Source organism: Gadus chalcogrammus, chromosome 16 (assembly GCF_026213295.1).
Source record: "Gadus chalcogrammus isolate NIFS_2021 chromosome 16, NIFS_Gcha_1.0, whole genome shotgun sequence".
In the NCBI taxonomy this organism is placed as follows: Eukaryota; Metazoa; Chordata; class Actinopteri; order Gadiformes; family Gadidae; genus Gadus; species Gadus chalcogrammus.
Window position 1 is genome coordinate 27,359,653 of NC_079427.1, and position 4,733 is coordinate 27,364,385.

At 44.4% G+C, this 4,733-nt stretch overlaps 1 long non-coding RNA gene across 1 annotated transcript; it reads left to right on the forward strand.

Moving 5' to 3' along the window:
- Window positions 1-3,477: 3,477 nt before the first annotated feature.
- On the forward strand, window positions 3,478-4,493 carry LOC130406591 (uncharacterized). The gene is made up of 3 exons (XR_008904477.1): window positions 3,478-3,747; window positions 4,077-4,170; window positions 4,297-4,493. It is a non-coding gene; the product is annotated as an uncharacterized LOC130406591 (long non-coding RNA).
- Window positions 4,494-4,733: the final 240 nt, after the last annotated feature.

Genomic DNA, 4,733 nt, shown 5'->3' on the forward strand with positions numbered 1-4,733 from the left:
AAATTATCATCTGCTAATAACCTGTTATTAAGGCGCCACATTCTCTGAGGTGGCGTGTTTTCTGGAAAGTGAAGTTTCAATATGACTGGGCTGTGATCGGATATTACTATACCAGAGTATTCTATACCTGTTACTATAGGGGTCAGTTTATTGTCTAATAAGAAGTAGTCAATCCTAGTATACGTCCGATGTGGTGGGGAATAAAAAGAGTACTGCCTGGAGGTTGGGTTTACGTATCTCCATGGATCAAATATACCATATACCTTACAGAAGGAGTTAATGCATTGCGCTGATTTGCTCAGTATACTGGGTGTTGGACTAGAGCGGTCCAGAGTTGAATCTAGGACACAATTCAAGTCTCCCCCTAGGATCAGATTATGAGTATCCAAATTTGGTAATAATGAGAATAGGTCCTTAAAAAATTGAACATTATCCCAATTGGGTGCATATATGTTTGCCAGAACCACTGGCATATTGAATAATTGTCCAACTACAATAACATACCGACCATGTTTATCTTTTATAGTGGTTGTTTCTACAAATTGTACATTCCTGTGTATGAGGATGGCCACTCCCCGACCCTTACTATTGAAATCCGAGTGATAAACCTGATAAAATCCCCCCCTACAGAGCTTGAGGTGGTCCCTGTTCAACAAATGCGTCTCCTGTAGATATACTATCTCTACTCCCTGGTCTCTCAAATGTGAAAATACCTTACTCCGTTTAGCTGGATTATTGATCGCCCTTACATTCCAGCTCATCAGTTTTGTGGCCATTCTGCTCGGATCCATGTTTGGTGCCATGTCAGAAGACTGTGGCCTTTGGCAACAAAAGCAAAAAAGTTAAAAGGAGGGGGTCTGGAAAGGAAGGGGGGGGCATCACACACGCAGACACAGCCAATACATAACACATAACATATATAAACACTAACCCAAATATAATGCTCTTTAGCGAGCTCTCTCGTGGCCAACCGGTCCACCATCTCCTGCACACCAAGCCTACCGTGTGCAGCTCCGTGCAGCTCTGTGCATATCGCTCTTAGTCTGAAAAGTATAACATCACCCTTTTAACTTATTCACCTAATGGGAAAAACAAAAAGGGGGGAGCTCTCCACAATGAGGCCCTGAATAGGGTAAAGCAGTGAAATAAAAACAAAAAACAATGCCATAAAGGGTAGGCAACAATAGTCAAGGGGGAACATTCAACCCTCAAACCTTGAATAGAGTAAAACAGTAGTATGAGGGAGGACAACAGTAGCTTGTAGAAAGATGAGGATTATAAATATGTATACATAACTTATTTTTAAATATACACTGAAGCCAAATATTTTGTCAATGTTGTCAGGACTGGTGAACAATATCCTGCCTACATTAATCCCCCAACCAATTCAACAGTGTAAGCATGTATAGTATCTACTCAGCCAGAATCAGATCCGTCTATAGGTCTCACCCGGGGCTCAATTTGTTCTTGATGTAGTCCACAGTGTCTTTTGGGCTCTCGAAGCTTTTCGTTTGTCCTCCTTCTGGCGTAATCACCAGTGTTGCCGGGTAACGTAGCCCGTATCTGACCCCCGTGCAGGTCCGCAGGAGGCTTCTTGCTTCTCTGAAGGCTGCTCTCTTACTGTTTACGTCCTGGGTGAAGTCCGGGAAGATGTGAATCCCTCCGCTCCGACCCTCTCCATTTCCCTCGCCCTCTTCAGTATCTCCTCTCTCTCTGTGTAGTAATGACATCTCACTACAAATGCTCTCGGTGGGCCTCCGTTCCCGTCTCGTCTCGCGCCGAGTGCCCGGTGTGCACGGTCCAGCGTCGGTGCCGCCGCTAGACCCAACTTTTCTTTCAGTAAGCCCGCCATAAACTCCGACGGCTTTTTGCCTGCCTCGGCCCCTTCTTTTACCCCCACGACACGTATGTTGTTGCGCCGTGATCGCGCCTCGAGATCCTCACTGCGTCCCCTCAGCTTCAGTATCTCCTTCTCCATTTCTTTCAGTCTTGTCCCCATGTCGGTTATGGTGTCGGACTGATCATTTAACGTTTCATCTACCTCATTTTTCCATTTGTCCATCCTATCAGCCAGACTTCTAATTGTATCAGCAACCAGCTTCACCTCCCCGCGTAGCAGATTGGGCTCTCGTGCTCTCTTCCAAACTTTTGGTCCATTTTTCCAACTCGGTTGTCATCTCTTTTCTTCCTTTTTCTATCTCTTCCTTACACTTTGCGATCTCAGTCTTTGTCTCCTCTCTGTATTTCGTAACCGCAACGTTGGCTTTTTTAATCTCGGACATCATGTCCTGAGCCCACTGAGGTATGCCGTCGGCTTGTGATGGGCTAACACTGACCCTGCTAGCTAAGGAGGCCACGCCGCTTGCCACCTGCTGCTTCTCTCCACCCGTTCGATTCGTTCGAGTCGTAATTTTTCGGTCTAAAAATGTACTGAAAGCGCACTTGCTAGTACCCGAACAAAACAGTATTCGTTCACTCCCCCAAACTGATAACAGTATGGCGATATTAATATTTTTTGACAACTTTTACACGGAGCCTCCGCACGCACGTCTTCACACGGCAAAGCACATCCGGAAGTCCTATTAGAATTAATATAATGAAGAGTATTGTGTAGACCTAGCCTGGTCCTACCAGACTCTTACTTCATTTCATTTGCACAGAGAGTCTGGACCTAGGCCGCTCCTCAATTCGCGTTCTTTTCTGTACTTATGTGCTTGCGTTCTTGTGAAACGTAATCAGTCGTAGCCCAAGTACTGTTCCAATTCAAAGTACGCATCAGGCGAAGTACTGTCATAAAACCCGGAAGTGTTCTTGATGCGTTCTTAAATTGGCCGAAATATCGAGCCTGCATCGATGGTGACTTGTGTCAGAGCCCGTCTACGAAGAGCCTGGGCACTTCCTATACGCCCCATTGTACCGATCTGGGCTGTAGTTCCAATAGACATCTACTGGGGGTGATCGCGGGCGAGTCCAGATTGAATGGGAGTCTATGGGGCTAGACGGCTAAATATGTCTCTTTCACCTACTTGTCGTTGAAATATCGCAAATTTTATTGTCGATTCTGCAATTTCAATATAGATTATAGTTCAAAAGTCGAATGAATGAATACTTATGTCCTTTCGATTTCTTACAGTTTGGGTCGTTGTTGGCCGTACACGCTAGCATTCTGCTAATGAATGCTGATTGGTCAGGGACGGACTTGCGACTGATTACGACCAGAGACCCCTCTTGACGGCATCTGAAGCTGAAGCACGATCAGAAACATTCCGTCAAAATGAATTTTTGCGTACTGTATTTATATTTTCCTGCAGGCCCTTTTATTTTTAATATAGTTATGTATGGTGAAAGTACATGGGCACAACGGAATTTCTTCCATTTCTTGTGTTCAATGTGTTGTATACATGGTAGGTACGGTATGACCACCTTAAATAATACAGTCAATGTCCCGCTCAATATCATTTCATCTGTCATGGCCGTTTCTCAATTTGCGTACTTGTGCGTGCTCGTGTGCTCGTGGACTCGTGAAACGTCATCAGTCGTTGCCCGATCACTGTTCCAATTCGAAGTACGCATCAAGCGAGTACTGTCGTAAAACCCGGAAGTGTTCTTGATGCGTGCTCGATCTCGCCGTTTCACCGAGCATGCATCGGAGGTGGCTCGTGTGTACTTGCAACCGCTATAAATCCCAGGATGCATTTCGCACTCGCAGCAGTACGATGGCGGACAATATGGAGAAGACGCACAACTGTAAGCTATTATCTATAAGCTATTAATTGTAAGCTATTATATTATTATATTGTTTCACGAATATCTGTATTTATTATTTCTAAAGTTTTATTAGGCTATCATTGAATTCTCCAACCTGTCAAATCCTACTTTTTTTTCTCAGGACGTTTTCACTTTTTCGGAGCGGGACAGCTAGCTCGCCCGGCCAGCTTCAGCAATCAGTCCTCAGTTCATAGATGATTACCTATTATAATAACCTCAGGCAGATAGCCGTAACTCGACAGGACTTGATATGATGGCCTTTATTATGCATTCAATTAATATAGGCTTAGACGTTCTATTTTATCAAGGGACAATTGAAGAAACAAGGGCCCTCATCGAGTGGCGGGCGGCAAATGAAGCTCGGTTCACTGGCCTCCGCAACTCCTCTGCTACGGGATGGGAGTGAGTATTGATTGATTTTGAGTGCTTTTATTTCTTGGGGACGGTTCAAGTCGGGTTTCAGTAGTCTTAATTTATTATGAATAATATGTTACATGTTATTAAAGTGGCAGTGTGAATGTGCTTTAGGGACTTCATTTCCACTTCTGGCCTGGATATTTCCACCAAACAGGCCATGAAGAAGTGGAACAATCTGAAGCTCAAGTACACAGTAAGTATACGTTGCCTGTTTATCTGCTTTGTATTATATACTGATTATATTATATATACTGAGCATTCCAGCGATTCGTTCATATGAAAATTAACCTACACACAATACCATTTCAGTGGCCCTTTAAATAGAGTAAGTGTAATTAAGTGTATTACATGAGAATAATTAGTTTGACAGTGCAGTAATTTATATCCTGTTTTCAGTCGCTTAGGGACCCACACACAGGCAGAGGGGTAGAGGCCGGTACAGCTACTGCCGCCACCTGGCAGTGGTATGGTGCCATGGATGCTGCACTCCAGGGACATCACTCCATCTGTCCGCCCCTGGTTGTTGCATCCAACATGACTGCCACTAC